Genomic DNA, 19,854 nt, shown 5'->3' on the forward strand with positions numbered 1-19,854 from the left:
AATACAATACCTTTATTGGCATAAAGGGAGGACCCTTTTGCAATTGGTTTCAGCTCATGGACCTCAGAATCTAAAAATCAGATCTCTCAGGTCTGAAGTATGCCTACTTTTGTTCTAAACCATATTGTCAGTTCATGAATGAAGCATGTGCCATACAACATACCACAAGATCCTCCCTATGTACATGGGCTCCATGGTACAGTTGCAAGGATTCCTTGGCTGAGAAGTTGACATTTTAAATGGTTTGCTGAATCTAAGAGAATTATAGGATTCCAGTCCAGTAGTGCCTTCAAGATTTCACAACATTTCCGGGGTACAAGCTTTCCAGAGTCAAAGTTGTCCTCATGAGATACTCTTTCGATACTCCAGTTTATACCCTGGAAACCTTGTTGGTCTTCGAGGTCCTACTGGGCTTGGATCTTGCTCTTCTACTGCAGACCACCATGGCTACCCCCACCCCATCCCAAGGCGAAGAGAATTGTAAGCTTGAAAACCATCGATCGACACTATTGGGCAATGCAGCCGAATCTCATAAAAGAAGACAACCGTAACAAATGTGAGCAGGACGTATCAGTAAGTTTAGCACCAGTAGAGCTACAGCCAGAGTATCCAGGATATGACTGGAACTGCTGCCAGGTGTCAAACCTCCCTTAGGAGCAACCTAAGACCCTGGAAGAGTGAGAAAATAAACATTTCAAGACTAAGCCTCCCAAGCTTCATTGGGTTATGTTGTTGATAAAGATATTCTTGTTGTGTACTCATTTCCTTTCAGTCAGATGGATGAAAAAAGAATCACATTTTTGATGAGCATACATCTCCTGGATGAAGCCATTTTCATGCCATTGAAACAATTCTATATCAATGGCTCCATGAATGATACAGGCATGCATCCAAAGAAGCATTAAACCTCAGCATGCCACGTAGACAAAGTGCCAGTGCAGTGAAATCCAACATATGTGCCAATGTCATTTGGCTTGCGGGTTGGATCATTCCTGAAACAGAATCATTTCTGAAGTTAACTGTGCTCTGACTTACCAAAGCTTATGATGGACTAAATGTCATTACTCTTGAAGCTGCTACTGGATTCATGTTGTATCAGTAGACTAACATGGCTACTCCTCTGGCATTTTTATGAGCAACCTGCCTATTTACACATTATAGAATACACAGGTTTGGATCTCCATGAGGCGCTAGATGCAAGACAATCACATGTGAGTTGAGGGTTCTCTTCAATTCTTGTGTTCGAGGTGCCTGTTTAGGGGCTTCAGGCTCTTCCCCCATCACCACCTTACTATTTTCCCAATCTGAAACTATCCCAGGGGATGCTATTGGGGGAAACCCTGTGTTCCCTCAGATATATGTGGGTTTCATTACATAGCATTCCCCTGTACTGTTTCAGATACAAATTTTATACTGTATGAAGTACCAGTAAGTGGCAAACAACATTAATAGCATTAACATTAATAACAACCTTGAAGGAAAGAGCAACTTCTAAAGCTTGTGGCAACTTTCCCCTTACAGATAAGACAATGAATGTCCAAATGCTAGAAACTCGCCATCAGCACATGGAAACAGAATAGCTTAAAAGACTCTGTCCATTGGCCCTTTTGGTCTTTCATACCAATGTGATACAATCTGTGACTTCCTTTAAACTCAAGCTGAATATCAGCTGTTTCCCTGAAGTATCTGGCTTATCCTGCTCCAAGTCTTCATCACTTAACTTGAAATTAATCCTCCCTTCAGCTCTAGAAAAATGGTTAGAGCATGGTGGCAAAGGGACCAAGCTATGGAGCCAAAGGTTGGTTCTTATCATTGGCTAGTTCTGATTCACAAAAGTTCATGAGGGGGTAAATGTCATTAAGTTTTAGGGTGCCTCTGGACTGCTGTTTTGTTTAGCCTTCGGCAAACACCACACCCCTCACCTCTGCCTCTTATTTTGGGGTATTTATTTATTTAGGCCAAGGATATGTCACATTTCCATATTAAGGAAGGGTTCGAGGCATCTCACTAATAATGTACAAACATAAACATGGGGGGTTGGGGCCAGTGGAAAGGGACTAATTTTGCTGAGTTCCCTCTCCCACTCCAGTCCTCTGAATTTCCACTTGTGTTGTTCTTAGAGGTCCTTTATCCCCCTGGATTAGCTTTTTCTGTGGGAATTTTTTTTGGAGTTCCAGTAGGAGCCGGAAATCTCTGTCATCAGCAGAGTTTCTCTGTGGGATCCAAACCCATACCAATAACATTCATGTATATTTGAAAGTGTAAAAAATATATATTACCAAAATTTAAGGCAAGAATTTTAAAAAGCAAGAGTTTTTAAAAGGCCTTTGAAAACTAAAAAGTGACAACATATTTATTTATACATTAAATGTGTTAATTGCCCAAGCCCTGTAATGCAGGGCTCTGGGCAATGTACGTCATTCACAAAAACATCAAGGTACGTGCAACCTGCCTCTTCACATATTGTAGAATACACAGGTTTGGTCTGGATCTCCTTTAGGTGCTCCATGTATCATGCAGTGAGGGGGCTAAACATAATTTCTGGATGAGAACCAATATCTAAGAACCACTGTCAGTATGAGTGCCAGTGTCGTGCACTGGTTATCTGCCACAGAAATTTGCTGGGTGACCTCGGCCTAGTAACAACCTCTCAGCAGAACTTACCTCACGGGGTTGATGTGAGGTTAAAATAGAGGACAGAAGACTGAGGTAAGCCACTTTGGCCCCCTTTGGGGAGAAAGGCGGAGTATAGGTGAAGTCAATAATTATCCAGCTCCACAATAACTGTGGACATTTGCAATGCATTTATGTGTGGGGATTCAGCAGTCTCTGCATTTCAGACCTATACAGTGAAAAGTAGAACAGCTGTTCCTAAAACGGGCTGCCGTTTCACAGCTCAAGTGTCCTTTTGTTGTCTGGAATGGTGCTGAAGGAATGTAACAAGTCCCCTCCTTTCACACTTCTGTGCCTTAATGGGGTAGCGGTGGATTTGATGGGGCCAGCTCTGGGACTGCATTTGCAAGCATGTTTACAGATAGGATATCGATTGCTCCGCTGGCCGAGCTGTTCTGGGCTAGCCGGGCTTTGCAATAAACAGCCCCGCAAGAGCTGGCATGGCAGCGAAGAAGGAATACATTATTTAGCAGGAGCTAATCAATATAAAACGAGCATTCCCTTTGTTACAGGAGGTGCTATTGACAGAATGCTTCTTCCTTTTAATTTTTTATTATTTAGCATTGATTGCTGGACCTCGGTTCTGAGTGCTGCTTTCCTCCCATCCGCCGCTTTATGGAGAGCCAGACCTGACCAGAAACCTAACTTTCCCCAGGATCACAAACTGAGTCTTCTCAAAAAGAGAATAATTTGGAGTAGGGACCAACAATCCAGCAGGCTTTAAAATTAATAGGATGTTGGCCGTTGACCTCTAACAGAAACAGAGGATCCAGTTTACTCAGACTTTAAAAGGAGATATGGTTTTAAAATATAATTGAATGATTAGGAGAATCAGTATGCTCTTTGGCAGTTGTTGAAATGAATTAGCCCATTACTTAAGTTTACTAGCAGTGAGATCTTTGATCTGCTATTTTCTATCACCAAATATAGAAATCAGAATGGGCAGCAACATACAGCTGTAGACTTTTAGTAAAGCAGAGAGCAGTTTTCACTTTTTCTCACAGAAAATGCCTGGCAACGCTCTGAAATAAGTAAGTAAATGGATAAAATGAAATCCTGCTGGTCACTTTATGAGAAGAAAAGGATCACTGGAAAGGACAATACTGCTAGGGAATGTTGAAGGCAGCAGGAAAAGAGGAAGACCCAACATGAGATGGATTGATTCAGTCAAGGAAGCTACAGCCCTAAGTCTGCAAGACCCGAGCAAGGGTGTTAAAGACAGGACATTTTGGAAGACATTAATTCAGAGGGTCTCCATGAGTCAGAAGTCACTCAGTGGCACTTAACACACACACACACACACACACACACACACACACACACAAGTTGACATGCAGGTATATTGAAGAGGCGCACTGGCAGAGGGGGCAGAAAGTCCAAACATGAGCATAAGAGGATGCTCCATTGATTTGTCTGTTTGTGCACAGCCACTAGGTGTTTACATACATAAGTAGAGAAGATCTTGACTCCCCCCCCCCATTATTTAGCATAAAGGGCCAGGTTAGATACCTTGGCACAAGTCCAAGCCTCAGAGTGTCTAAGGAGTATGATATATTTATATGATACATTTTCCTGGGAAACTTTGGAAGCATTCGATGGAGATAGAGTGGACAGCCTCTGAAGCCCTAGTCCCCAAGGGGGTGCCCACTGGTGCGTTTCCTGGCACCCACATACCGCTTTCTCAAAGCTCCTCCTTCCCATAGCAAAGAGCCAACCTTGGCTTTCCTCCAGCTCGTTAAACCAGAAGGTGTCTCAGAAGTCCTCAGGGGTCATCATCTTTGGTTCCCCAGGGAATGCTAGATTGGAAGCAGCAGCCCCCATCACAGAAGGACATTTGCTTGGAATCTTCCAGTGTTGTGTGATGCTGCCCGTCCACGGCAGCCATTTTATGGTGATGCCCACTCCCCTTTTTTAAAATTCCAGAAATACCCATAGGCTAACCAAGGTTGGCGCGTTCTGCTCTGAAGTATCTTTCAGCACTATAGTCATATAATTCTGCGATCATATGTATGTCAGAATAAATCCTTTCTCATCAAGGAACTATTAACTAGGGCAGAGGAAAACACCCACTATGTCTTGTGAACATTTTTAACAGTGCCAAAAAGCAATTGCTTTTGATGGGCTTTCGGTAATTATCTCGAAATTGCTCGTCTTACTAGAAAGCATTGCCCTGATTGTGAATTAACTTGATTCATCTTTAGTGACATAAGAACACTGCCAAATCTGATTGCCTGTCAACCACTGTGATGTCTTGGGTGGGATCCAGCCATTTTTTGCAGTCGGTCTTGGCCATTCCCTCCTTCTATTACAGCTTTAATCTCTGTTAAAGACTTTCTACACTAAACAGTTAACTAGTTTAACTCCTGTGGGTCTCGTGGCTTTCCCTCAAACAATCCTGGGAAATGTAGTTCTGTGAGGAGACTGAGATTCTCTAACAAAATATTCTTCATGCTCTAACCGATCTTTAACAGCATTCTTCATAACAAAGTTAGAGTTCAGGGGCACCTTTAAGGCCAACAAAGTTTTATTCAAAGTATAAGCTTTTGTGTGCAAGCACACTTCATCAGACACAATGAAAATGTTTCTTCACTGTGCGCATGGCTGGTGTGTGTGCATGGCTGGTTGCACAGCTTTGTTTTATAATGGTATATATTTCAGCACAGATATACAGATAAATATAAATAGGAGTAATATTTCTACATCAGGTTTTGCTTTCCCATAGACTCCAGAATCCATCCATGAACACAAATTACTGGCAATGATACCTTTTTTGTGTGCGTGAAGAAATAAAACATTTTTGGCAACTATGTTATGCCATTAAATTGTAAACTAACCACAGAGAAAATTACATTATTCATCAAGCTCTTTGCTTATACGGGAGCTGGGGGGAAATAAGAGACTTGCTTTGACAGTACTTATGCTGCCCCTTTTAAAAACACATGCAGAACACACATAGACAACGCAAGCATAACATCACTCTCACATAATGATTTTCCAGCTATAATTTCTCTCCTTGAGCTGCTTTCATTTGGCAGGGCCAAGACTTTGGAAGCAAACCAGCATTAATCATAGGACAAAGGAGAGACTTTCCTTCTGCTTTTAAAAGCCCAGACCGGAGCTGGCCATCCCGTCCTATTATAAATTTTCAACAGATTGTTTATTTCTGGAAGAGCAGAAGGAAGCTGGATCATGGCTCTCTTTCTGCAAAAAGAAGAATCACAACTACTGCAAGAAAGAGGGCTGTGGGCGGCTCAACAGGAGAATACTTGATTTGCCTGTGGAGTGTCCCATTTTTCATTCCTGATATTTCCAGTGGAAAAAGATCTATGGGAACAGGTACAGAGAATGGTGAGCTTATGCCATGGGGAAAAAATGTCAGTCTCTAAGGAGGCAATGGTCTCAGAGTTTGTCCAGGTCCAGGGGAAGATCTTTTGCTGCCTGAAATCTTTGAGAGCTGCTACTAGTCAGAGTGGACAACAGAGTAGACAACAACTAGAAGGACCATCTGGCCTGACTAAACATAGAATCACAGAGTTGGAAGGCCATCTAGTCCATCCCCCTGCTCAATGCAGGATCAGCCTAGAACATCCCTGGCAAGTGTTTGTCCAGCCGCTGCTTAGAGACTGCCAGGGAGGAGGAGCTCACCACCTCCCTTGGCAGCTGATTCCACTGTTGCACAACTCTTATTGTAAAAAAGTTTTTCCTAATATCCACTTGGTACCTTCCCGCCCTTAATTTAAACCCATTCTTGCAAGTCCTATCCTCTGCTGCCAACAGGAACAGCTCCCTGCCCGCCTCTAAGTGACAGCCCTTCAAATACTTCAAGAGAGCAATCATGTCCCCCCTCAAGTCAACCTCCTCTTCTCCAGACTAAGAGAAGAGGAGAAGAGGTTGGATTTATACCCTGCCCTTCACTCGGAGTCTCAGAGTGGCTTACAAACCCCTTTCCCTCCCCCTCCCCACAACAGACACCCTGTGAAGTAGGCGGGGCTGAGAGAGGTCTGACAGAAACTGCTCTTTTCAAGAACACCTCTGACAGAACTATGGCTTGCCCAAGGTCATCCAGCAGGTGCAAGTGGAGGAGTGGGGAATCAAACCCGGTTCTCCCAGATTAGAGTCCACGCACTTAACCACTACACCAAACCGGCTCTCTGAACATTCCCAAGTCCCTCAACCTTTCCTCATAAGGCATAAGACAGCTCTTTGAATATTCATAAAGCAGAGTGTCACTTAAATTTCACACAGATATGTAACTGGAACTGACTCAGTCATGTCCAAAGTTTGTCTCAAAAGTTTGTATTTGTTTTCTGCTTCTTTGACAGTACTGAGCTGGATCAGTGACAGCCAGTGTGAAGTCGTGGATACCTTGCTTCACTAGGATCAGAATTCACATCCCTATCGGTCATGAAGCTCATTGGATAACCTTGTGATGGGTACTACCTCAAGGTTGTTGTGAGGATAAAATGGGGGGAAATATACACCACACTGAGTACCGTGAAAGAAGAATGGGGTAAAAAGAAATCCAATTAATAATGAAGCCAGTGTCTCACTTCTCTTTCTACAAGACGAACAATGCAAGCCTAAGCAGAATTATGCCCTTCTAAGTCCATTGAAGTGAATAGGCTTAGAAAGGTATGACAGTGCTTAGGACATCACTGGAAACGTATCATCTCACCCATTCTCATCTTCCTTGCTTTCCTTGTTGCATCTTATTACAAGACCAAAGTGACGGGCAAGCTGGATGTCTTGTTTAAAATCTATGAATATATCCAAATAATTGAAACATAAAAGACTGCTGAAAAGAGCTTCAATATGTGTGTCGTTTTCACAAGTTGTCACAAGAACTCAAATCCAGTTAATTTCTTCCAAGGGTGTCAAATGAGATTTGATCTATAATTGTGACCTTCAAATCTCAGATGTGGGCTATTGGTTTTCAGGAAGCAAAGCGGTTGTTTTCCGCGTTTCAAGAGATCTACATTTCATGATCACAACAAAGCTATTCAGTGCTCTCAGATGTTCTAAGTTACACACCGGTGAAAGTTTAAACTTACTTACTTCGTAGCCCCACCTATATCCCCAATGGGGACCGAAAGTGGCTTACATCATTCTCGTCTCTCATTTTATCCTCACAACAATTGCACAAGGTAGATTAGGCTAAAAGTGTACGCCTGGCCCAAGGTCACCCAGAAGCATCCACAGAGAGTGGGGATTTGATTCTGGGTCTGCTAGAGCCTAGTCTGATACTCTAACCACACTGGCTCTCAAATATCCAATACACTTCTAATATACACGCATATTTAGGATAAAGACAGCCATAATAGTCTCAATGTGGTCACAAGGAGTTTTTTGCCCATTGTGTAAACGTCAGATGTAGCCAGCTTGTGGGAGAGAGAAGAAAAGAAGTTAGCAAACAGAAGACATGGGACAGCCATGCCCAAGACAATCATTATGCAATGGAGAAGTAGATGGTAGGGTTGCCAGATCTGGGTTGGAAAATACCTGGAGACTTTGGGGGTGGATCCGGGAGAGGGTGGGGTTTGAGGAGGGGAGGAGCCTCAGCATGGTACAATGCCATAGAGTCCACCCTTCAGAGCAGCCATTTTCTCCAGGGGAGCTGATTTCTGTCAGCTGGAGATCAGTTGTAAAAGTGGGAGATCTCCAGGCCCCACCTGGAGGCTGGCAACCCCAGTAGATGGGGATCCCAGGACTCATGGCTCTGTGTGAATACTGTTACTCTCCATTTTTTCCCCCGATGAGACCTGTCTCTGTCCTTGAATTCACAAGTTCTTGGCCAAGTTTCTTCAAAAGGCTGGTGTGCCAATGCATCCTCTCACAGTGCCTGCTCTTCATCAGCTTCTTGGCAGCCCATGCCATCCAGTCTTTAGAGATCTATCCAGCCTTTCCAAATAACACTCCATTAAGAATCGCAGGCACTTTTAAGTAGATCTTGACCCCCTCTCTTTCAAAGCCAACGTATTCTCAGGTTGGTGTCCGCTGCTGCTCCCCCTGCCAGCTGGCTGCAAAACATTGGAGAGAGGGGGGGGGAGGTTCCTGTGGCCATCTTCTAAAACTCACCCTGAAGCCAGTAAACTTAAGCTCACTGTCTTGGCTCAACATCCTGAAGGACTCCTCATTCTCAAACTTGCTGCGCTGGTCAGGGACAGCCCAAGGGGAGAGGGGGGGGTTCCTGTGGCCACCAAGGGTATCTCAGACCGTCTGTCCCTACAGGCATTCTAAAACCCACCCTGAAGCCAGTAAACTTAAGCTCACGCTCTTGGCTCAACATCCTGAAGGACTCCTCATTCTCAAACTTGCTGCGCTGGTCAGGGACAGCCCAAGGTGTGGTGTGGCAGAGGCAGACAGCTAGATGGAGGGTAAGCAAGCAGACCAAGAATGGCTGTCAATGAGCTGGAAAACTGAGAAAGAGAAAGTGGCAACAAATCAACTGACTCCTTTTTATTTCACTTTCCTCAGCCCAGGACAGGCTCCGCCTCCTCCTCTAAATTTGTGGCCCTTGTATTCCAATATGTGGTTTACGTATTTGTTATTAGTGAAGAGCTCCGCTAGAACCCTTTATTCAATCAATCAACTTATTCAGCTTATGTGACTGGAGGTCTCAAGCATAATTAGACAAATTACAAAGAACCCTTTATTTACATAAAGCACATACACTGCTGGACCTCCTGCCCCACTGCTGGACTTCCTGATGGCACCTGGTATTTTTGGCCACTGTGTGACAGAGTGTTGGACTAGATGGGCCATTGGCCTGATCCAACATTGGCTTCTCTTATGTTCTCTTATGTTCTTATGTACATCTTTTTGACACCTCCAGACATTCAGATTTCCCAAAACATATCTAGTAACACCTAATGAATACCTCACCACTACCGTCCCATGCAAATTGTCTGGGGAAGACCCACCTAGGCCTTTCCAGAAAATGTTTCAGTATCACCCAGTGAGGAAAGATGACTAGAGGCCTGTGAGGAGATAACCCCATACCCTGCTTAAAATCTGTTAATATTGATTGTTTTTGTCCTGTGTGCATTGAAAAAAGGGATAGTTTATTTTTTTGTCATCTACCAGGAAATGACCACGTAAAGATGAACAGACCATTTCACCATTGCAACAGCAAAGGGCCAGGAATGTTGAGATTGATAGTTTCTCCAAAAATTAAAAGTATTTTAAGAGCTATTTGGTTAACAAAATAGATCATGTTACCCACCCAGCCTCAACCCCTTGGCTTCTCCTTCCTAACCACGGCTGGTAAATTATATGTTGTACGCGGTACTTATGACGGACTTGCTTATAGTAGCCAATCCGTTATAGAGGACAAAAACAGATCTCCCCAACCAAGCTTATTAAATTCAAGACATTCCTATAAGAGACAGAAGTTTGACCGCATAAGAACATTTCTTGGCTTTTTAGACTGTGGAACGCTAGCAGCGTTTTTGCAGGGGGAAGATGGCCCGGAAAGTTAGAAATATAGTTTTCAAAATATGCTATCCATCATATCCAAGCTTGAACTGAACTGAAACAGGCAGTTCAGCCATGCAAACCAGTTAGTCTGCCGAACAAATGGCTGTATACCCAATTTATTTGGAACTTCTTGCAAATTTCAGTGCCTCTGCTTTTGCAGTGGAAAAAGAAAAGGGTAGAAGGAAAAGTTTTTCAAGAGAAGAGAAGACTACTGTCACACAACACAAATGTATTTTCACAGCATCAGGGTTATTCCTCGATTGATTTACATGGAGCCGTCATAAGGACGTTATTGAGCTGTTGGAGAATGATGAGACTCAGGGGTCATTTCGTAGAAAAAGAGCTAGGGGGACTCATTAGCATAACTCATTAGCATATGCCACACCCCCTGACATCACCGGAAGTGTGTCCTCCCCACAGCCGGCGGCGACCTCCAGCGGGCACCAGCAGGGAGCTCCAGGCCCCGCCCTCCCGCACCTCACCCGGGGGGATGGCATTCCCCCCACGTCCCCCCCAAATGACCCCTGATTAGACTTATTTCAGACTTCAGAATACGCAGGCCCACCACCCAAATGCCTCGCTCATTCCCTCTATGCTGGCTTGCACTTCCTGTTCACAAGTACTGAAGCAGCATGCATGTGTGAAAGACTGGGACACAAATTTAAATGGAAATGACCCAGGTACTGTAGGAAAGCTAAACTGATAAGAACATATGTCTGATAGCTATTAAGTATACTATGAACTTGCAACACCAATACGATTGCCAAGCTTGAACTCCCTCAGATATATACAAGCTGAGTTCTTGGTCTCTCACAAAGATCATGTCGATCACAGGGGTCATTTCGTAGAAAAAGAGCTAGGGGAACTAATTAGCATAACTCATTAGCATATGCCACACCCCCTGACATTAGGGGCCCGGCGGTGGACCTGCAAGGCCAGCGGGAGTGCGAGGAAGCCCCGCCAAGGCCCTCCCTGGCCCCAGGCAGGCAGGGGTGGGGAGAGGCAGGGAGGAAGCAACTTACCCTCCCTCTTCTCCTGCCTCCTCCTGGCTGAATGAGGGCCGGAAGCGGGGCGGCCGGAAGCAGGGGGCGGGGCTTCGTCATGTGCCCCGCCCCCCTGCACCTCACCCGGGGGAACTGCGTTCCCCCGCGATCCCCCTCGAAATGACCTCTGGTCGATCATAGCATTTATGCTACAGGGCTGGACTGTTGCAACTGTGGCTGATGTTATCTAGTCTGAGACCTATATAATCACAGTTACTGAAAAACAGTTATGCATTCCATGCTCAGGTAAATCATGGAACTGCTTGCCCCCTCCTTGAACCTGTGCATCAAATGTATTCTTTAAATTAGTCTTATTGGCTAGATTTTTTCCCTTGCTGTTTCAACTTGCACAGGCAGTGGCATTTATTTGAGTAATGATGTCAAGAACTGACAGAGATTAGGCAAACTCAGAGGCAGACTCAGAGGCAAACAGAGGCTGTAATCCTAAGATTACCACTGGGGCTTCCTCCAAAGTATTATTGTTAGGCTTGATACCAGAGGCACCTAAGTAGTAAGTCTCAATTCAAAAATCACAAACAGGATATTTCCCCTTTTTATTTTAAGAATTGGAGATGGTAGCAGTGGTAGCAGATAGATGGTAGAGACGGCTGTTGTGAGAAAGTATGCAGTTAAACTAATTGGCTGTATCCAAAATGACATCCAAACAGTTCACCAAATGACCAATGAGCAGAAGTGAACTGAATCAGTGGATCATTGAGCATGACTCATAATCCACCACAGCTCCTCTTTATAATTTCATTTCCATGTCTCTTCATATCTTCAGCCTGTCCTGGTTTTTGTTACCATCCAGTTTCCCTACTGTCTGTTCTGTTCTGTTCTCCTCTATGGAAGAAGCCAGGTGAAAGGTCAGTTTCTCTGCTCCTACGAAATCTATTTCAGATTTTGCAAACAGGATGTAGAGCAAAGTTCAGGAAGGCCCAAGGGATTTATTCAAGATTACATATATTTATAGAGAGTTTGTTGTGGCTTTTTTTTTCTTCGCATAAGAAATATAGTAATGTCACCAACACAGGACATAACACCAGTCCGTGTTTGTTTGTTTGCCTGTTTGTAGGCAAAGAAATTCATGCTTATTTGGGGGCAGCAATTAACTGTGTTGCAATGGGAAATATCCATATATTTATAAAAGACTTAGTATTCCATAGAATTTTCCATGTTCAGAGGGCTTCACATACATTATCACAACAGCCTTGTAAAGTCTGCCAGTATCAGTATCTCAAGGCATAAAAATAATACAATCCTTCTGTCCTTGCCTTTTCTAGTATCTTCTGTCTGCTTCCAACATATCTGGACCAAACTCCCAGAATCTGCCCTGGCTCCAGCCACTGAAATCATGGACTCTGTAAAGAACAACACTTCCATGCCTTGATTGTTGAACAGCAACCACAGCCTCAGCCTATCCCTAATATTATTTTTATATATATATAATTCATCTTTCTCCCCTAATGGGTGCCCAAAGAAGCTTACATCATTTTCATCTCCTGCATTTGATCCTTCCAACAACCCTGTGAGGTAGGTTAGGCTGAGAGAATGTGACTGGCCCAAAGTCACCTAGCGAGCTTCCGTTCTCCCAGACAATGGTCTGACGCGCTTAACCATGACACCACACTGGCTCCCTAGTTGGACATGCACCCATGAAACTGTTGAAAGAATGTAATTGGTGGGCTTTTTTTAGTGGGCCGGAGAACCATGGTGATTATGGTTGTAATTATGAATATGTACAGAGCCACCAAAAGGAGGGACTAAGGGGATCGCTCTGGGGGTCCTTGGAGCTGGGCAAGTCATATGTCTGGCTTTCTTGTGATGTTCAGGTTGGGGTTGTGTGGTGGGAGGGTGGTCATCTGTAATAGCTCTTGGCAGCTCTGGATATGGGCCTTGAGAAATAATTATCACTGGCAAAGGACCCACTATTCTAAGTTTTAGCTTCTGTTTATTGGCAGATGCTGATCTTTTGTAAATATATGACCTGTGAAAATTTTGCCAACATTCTTGTGGGATCCATGAACACTGGAAATAACATTAGACAATATTTCTTGCACTATTTTCAGCTTGTCAACTCAGGTAATTTTGTTGTATAATGTATAGAGTTCAGAATTTACAGATAACATATATCTTTCCTCTAAAACAAAAGGGGGAGTAGGGGAAGAAGTGGTGAGCAGAAAGGCTGAGCTGGTTTCACATATGATCTAAGAGCGGTGACACAGTGGGTTTATCCCACTGTCTTAACATCTGAACTGTGTTAGTTCAAGCCCCGCGCTGGTGTGAGCAGCCAGCCTGTTGTCCCCAGCTCATCGTCCACCCAGCGATTCGAAAGCTTTGGCGAGTAGATAAAATGGGAACCACTCCTTAGAGAGGGTGGGCACACCAATCTCCCTTGTGGGAGGGCGTTAGCTGACGGTCGGACATCCTGGTCAAGGCTTGTAAAGCGAAACAGCTTCTCAGCTACGAAAAGAACTCCTGCAATGGACCAGGTGGTGGCAGTGTGGCGATCGACATACGGGTCCTGAAGCCTGGCCAGCAAGCTGCCATGCGGGAAAATGACGGAGCCAGCCAGAAGACATCTACACCGGGCAGTGACGGTGCGTGCAATTAAATGAATATATGTTGTCTTCCCTATCCCCTACAAACATTGTTAGTCCCTTGTCTATACTGAGTAACTGTACATCGCTTTGAGCCCACTGAGGAAAGCGATTAATAAATGGAAAGTATTATTATTATTATTATTATTATGAGAAGAGATTGGATTTATACCCCGCCCTTCACTACCCAAAGGTGTCTCAGAGCGGCAATCTTGACAGAAACTGCTCTTTTTTCAAGAACAGCTCTTATCAGAACTACGGCTTGCCCGAGGTCATCCAGCCAGGTGCAAGTGGAGGAGTGGGGAATCAAACCCAGTTCTCCCAGATTAGAGTCCGCGCACTTAACCACTACACCAAATGCCACAGGGAGGGGGGGGAAACGGCTGTCTATTTCAGTATAGTCAAGGTTACCTCTCTTGAATTGAAACTCAGCCAGGATATACAAGAACTCTTCCACAGAACTTGCTGAATCAGGTGGCTATTGTGCCTGTTTTGACCGCCTTGAAGATTCTGACCTTTGACCCAATCCTAATGACATTTCTCCTGAGCTCTATGAACTTGTTGCCATTCTGTGACTCATAGTTTGACTTTAGACTCTTCTGTCCTGCCTGATGTGCTATGCCTCTCAGAGCTGGACACCTTGGAAGGAGTCAATTGAATCTGGCAGGTCAGATTTTCTCTGGGAGAGCCAAGGAAGAATCTTCTGGGCCAGTCTGGAGCTAGAGGGACCTTTGTGGGAGACGTATGTCATTGTACAGTTCCTGGCCAATGAATAACTCTTCTGGGTAGCCTAGGATAACCCAATCAGATCCCGAAAGCTAGCAGGGTCAGCCATGGTTAGTATTTGGTTGGGAGACCACCAAGAAGTCCAGCATCATGAAACAGGGCCAGGCAATGGCAAACTACCTCTGAATGCCTCTTGCCTTGAAAACCTCATGGGGTTGCCTCGCCATAAATCAGCTGTGACTTGATGGCAAAAATAATGCCAGTGTAGGGATGAGGTCACTGTCCAAAAAAAACACCCCAAAATTTTTGGCCGGCCAGCTCTGGAGCCAAGTGGCTTTTTGGTCCCCAATCCTGGTTAACTTCCAGCATCAAAATAACTTCAAAACAATTTTTTTTAAAGGTCATATTTAACATGCTAATCAGCTAAATCTAGAATTGACTAATCTACCAATTAAGCAGAAGGCAAGCTTGAAGCTGTACTTGCTTGATGCTGCAGATTGTATGAATGCTGATACATATTTGTATTCCATCTCAAAACCTCATCATCTGCAGCATATATTTTCTCACTAATTTAGTGATAGGAGACACCAATCTGGATTTACTCACCAAACCATAAAAAAAAGTAAAGTAATAATAACAGCCCACCAACTGTGTCCTGAAAATTGAAAAATCTGTGTTTAACTTTTCGGCAGCAGTACAATGGCTTCCACAGCCATCAATAATGACAAATTAGGAGGCTTTTTTTCCCTTTTTTTTGCTGTTTTTAATGTACAGGGCTGTGGGCTGGAATCTTTGCTTACCAGTACAGAGCAGCATACCCCTTTCCACTTGGACGGCTGTGGCAGAGACGATTGATGTGAGCTTCTAACTCGTGTAATCACTCTGTGTGAGGTCTGGAAATAGAAGAGGGGAAAGATTTTCTGAACAGTCCCCCAATGTGAGAAGCGGTGGTTTATAGCCAGAGCAGGCAGTTGAAAAATTATTTTTCTGTATATGCTTTGGAACGGTCAATTAAAATGCTATCAGGCTTCATCTCTTTATTGCATAAGAAGCCACCTGGGTGATGTTACAGTATGTTGGCCATAGATTTAAAAAAACCCATAAATTATCAGGAACAATGTTATTAATAGCATGTTCCTCAGATTTTAAATTCAAAATCATATGACACAATAGGATTTTTTTTGTCATACTGATTTACTTATTTCTTATATTTTTATCCCACCCTTTCTTGAGTGGGGGTTTGTACCTGAGTCTCCGTCCTAATATAGTACCACCAAACCACATACTGACTGTGTTTTAATGGTTATTTTTTCAGTTAAACATTCTTCTACATCAGTGGAGCCTTTGGAAAGTCAAAGATTTATATTTCTTTTTATTTTAGTTCATTTTGCATGGTGTATCTCTTCCAGTCTAGGGACTCAATGCAAGTTATGAAGTGCAGAATGATGTATGGTTTGATTTCTTTGATTCCAGCTTTCCCCCCCTGCTTGTATGGTCTAAAAAAGCTCTCACATCTTGCAAAATTAAGCCAGTATGCAAATAGTTAATTGTCCATGGCTAATCAGATAAGGAGTTCTCCACAACCCATCCTTGCTTTTGGCACTGGGCATGCCTTCTTTAATTTACAACTTGTTCAATTTGACCGACTGATTATGCGATATGTGAGGCCATTCTGGAAGCAGATTGGAAGCCAGTGTGGTGTACCGGTTAGAACCTCAGATGAGAGTTGCCATTCTGGTTAGGGAGCTCTTGACAGCCCCCCCCCCAATCCCCTGCCCTTGCTCAGTGGATTGATGAAGGGGAAATGGGGGGAAACAGTGTTGGGATGTCACTTCCTATTTCAGGTTTTTACCATGGAGATTTGAAAATTCCTAGAGTTTTGTGATGGCACTTCTTGTTCCAAAACAGGAACTGACATCCAGCAGTCTCTCTCTTCCATGTTCCTGGGGATTGCCAGCTGAAGGCAAAGGGGATTGCCATCCAAAAGTTGGCATAGGGTTGTCAGGTCCTACCCAGCAGCCGGTTGGGGGATCCTGGGTCTGTTCCTGGATCTTCTGCCATGTACACAGCACAATAACTTCACCCGGAAGTGACATTATCATGTCACTGACATTGGGGTGACACTCTAGTTTTTGGGCAGAACTCTATGGTTTGCAGGCCATTTTACCATGGAATTTTGCCCAAAAACTAGAGCATTGCCGCATGATAGCAACATGATGTCACTATCGGGTGATGTTAGCACATCACCTTTCGGGCCAATTGGAGCAGGATTTCTCCCCACTGGACAGCTGGCTGGAATTGGGGAAGTGCTCTGAAAAAGCAGGGGTTCCCCCACCCTTGGAGGAGGTCTGGCAACCCTCCAGCTGGCTGGAATTGGGGCTCTGAAAAAGCAGGGGTTCCCCACCCTTGGAGGAGGTCTGGCAACCCTAGGTTAGCAAAATTTGTATCAGACAATGCTTTGAGTGATTCAGGTTCAAATTTCTACTCTGCTAAGAAAGCTTTGCTGGGTCAGTCATTGTAAGCATAACCTGCCTCACAAGGTTGATTCATTCATTCATTCAATTTATACCCCGCTGTTTAATAGTGGCTCCCTGCCGAAGCAGGCTCAGGGCAGCTGACGTTGTGAGGATAAGGTGAAGGAAGTAATAATTATGTAAGCCAGTTTGGGTCACTATTGGGAGAAAAGCAGGGTATAATACACAGTGGTAACAATTAGGGTTGCCAGGCAGTGCCTGGTGATCATCAGGAAAGTTGTGGGAGGGCAGTATCCCAAGAGAAAAATTAAAAAGAGAAACAAGGCCTCATCTACTTACAGGAAGTTCTTACCATAGATTCTTGGTGATTCCTAGAGTTACCCTTTTTACTTCTGGGTAGCTCTAGGATTTGCCAGGAACTTTATGATCAGAAGTTCTTGTAAGTAGACGAAGGCTTATTTTTCTTTCTAATTTCCCTTCCTGGACAATCTGCCCCCATTTGGCCCCAGTTTCAGCTCACCAACCAGTTGAGCATCAGCAGACAAGAACCAGTTACCTGGAGGTCTCCTGCCATAAAGCAAATGGGAACCCAAGTTACAACTGGTACAAAAATCCAGCAGTCTACATATTGGAAAGTATTGGCTGAAGTGAACAGATTAAACTGGTTTTGAAACAGCTACTTTGGCTTCCTTTCTATTTCCAAGTTCAGTTCAAGGCTCTGTTTGGTTGATTTAAAATGTTTCTGTCCCACTTTTCTAAAATCTTGCCCAGGTGGCTAGCGATAAAGATAAAACCATAAATGATGGCTGAAACCATTTCACTGGACAGGCTAATATTGACCTGAGAACATATGCATGTGTCATCATCCTTGGACTGAGTATGAGTTGGGGAGCAGCCTGTATGCCTCAAGGCAGGCTTCCCTTCACATACAGGGCTCAGGTCTTGCTGCCAAGTTTCCCGCAGGCCTGTATTTCCCAGGCATCCTTAAAGCCTCAGGATCTGACTGAGGTAAATGCAAGGGAACTCAGGAGCCAATTGTTTTTAGAAGGCAGAGTAGGGTTGCCAGGTATCCCCTGGCAACTGATTTGGCGGGGGGTGAGGGGGACTTACCAGCAGGAAAGCTGGCCTGTGTTGCTGGTGATGTGGTAACATCACTTCTGGTGCACAGTGGAAGCAACATCTTTGTGTCGCCTGTGACATAAGGATGTTCAGATATTTGGACAAAAACTCTACAGTAGAAGTCATTTTTACCAAAGAGGTTTTTTTTAATTTAGAAAAATGCAGACTAAAGAAAAATATGATAGAAGTTTACAAAATGATGTACAGTACTATGTGATCATATGAACAGAGTATTCTTCCCTCTCTCATACAATACTGAAACTCAGGGTCACCTAATCGAGTTGATTGTTAGTAGATTCAGCACAGGCTAAAGAAAGTACTTCTTCACACTGCAAAATTAACACCTAGAATTAACCTTCACAAGATGTCATGATGACCATTGGTTTATGCCAAAACAAAGGTGAGAGTGGAATGGATTTGTGAACGGAGCTCCTCAGCTTTTTAAACAAGAAAACATCATCTGCTTGGGATCTGAACTGAAATTGGAGCTGTGCTATGTGGGAAGGAAGAAATTAAAGAAGAGGAAGAGAGAAGAGAAGAAGAGATTGGATTTCTACCCCACCCTTCACTACCCAAAGAAGTCTCAGAGCAGCTTACAAGCCATTTCCCTTCCCTTCCCCACAACAGACACCCTGTGAGGTACGTGGGGCTCAGAGAGCTCTGAGAGAACTGCCCTTGAGATAACAGCTCTGAAAGAATTTATGACTGACCCAAGGTCACACCAGCAGCTGCATGTGGAGGAGTGGGGAATCAAACCTGGTTTTCCCAGATTAGAGTCTGCGCTCGTAACCACTACACCAAACTCATGTTTGATTATACCTTTGGAGCAACATGGCTGTAAACAACTTCCTTCCCATTACATGTGAGAAAGGTGGACTATAAATAACATAAATAAAATAAATAAATAACAGCCCAAGTTGTGTTTTTGATCGGCAAAATGATGTAATGTGGTGTTCAAATACCATGCCCCCCACCATGTTTCATTGTCCTTTATAAAATTGACACATTATAAAGGACTTTATAAAGAAAGGATTTATGAAATGGACAATTTATAATTTATGAAACATTTTATAAAGGACTATTAGAACAGAATCATGTCTGGTGAGGAAAGATTACCGTGATTCAGAGTTTAGTTTTCTAAGGGCATTGAGAAAGGATTGGTTTTTTTAGAGGACGGTACTGAAACATGGTACCATCTTGACATGATTCGTCTGAACATGTAAATAAGCTCTTATTTGATTGGGCAACTAGACAATATGGAAAGCCATGTTGTGGTGATCTTGAGTGGAAGCAATGAATGATTCAAATAGAAACTAAGGTTACATTCATTGTTATCTAAGGCAAATATCAACCATGTTTACATTAAGTCATTTAAGTAAAGGCCTCTTTATGATGAGGAAGGAAATCTTGCATCTCCTGTGATTTATCAGGATCTCTGTGTGAGTTTAGACAGAAGCCAAACTTCACCTCCATTTGTAAGTTCAAATGTGGTATATCCATAGTTTCTTGGTAATTACGACAAAACAGGGCTCCAAATGTATCTGAAGCCTTTATTCTATAGTTTATGTAGCCTGATACTTAATCCAGCTCTTGTTGCTTTAATTAATTCTCTCCTTTTTTTCATCCACAAGAATGCCTTTTGATGGAAGAATATACATGCCAGGCCATGGAAGGGTATACGCGCTCACCAACTTTGTTCCTTTTTGCAATTTGTCCAGTCTACTCTGACTCATTTTTTTCCCA

The 19,854-nt window shown here is 43.6% G+C and overlaps 1 pseudogene; it reads right to left on the minus strand.

The window, feature by feature from the left end:
• Positions 1-342: 342 nt before the first annotated feature.
• LOC107123677 overlaps positions 343-19,854 on the minus strand; it is a 36,063-nt pseudogene continuing 16,551 nt past the window's right edge.

The sequence above is a fragment of the Gekko japonicus genome, unplaced genomic scaffold (genome assembly GCF_001447785.1).
Source record: "Gekko japonicus isolate JY-2015 unplaced genomic scaffold, Gekko_japonicus_V1.1 scaffold197, whole genome shotgun sequence".
Lineage (NCBI taxonomy): Eukaryota > Metazoa > Chordata > Lepidosauria > Squamata > Gekkonidae > Gekko > Gekko japonicus.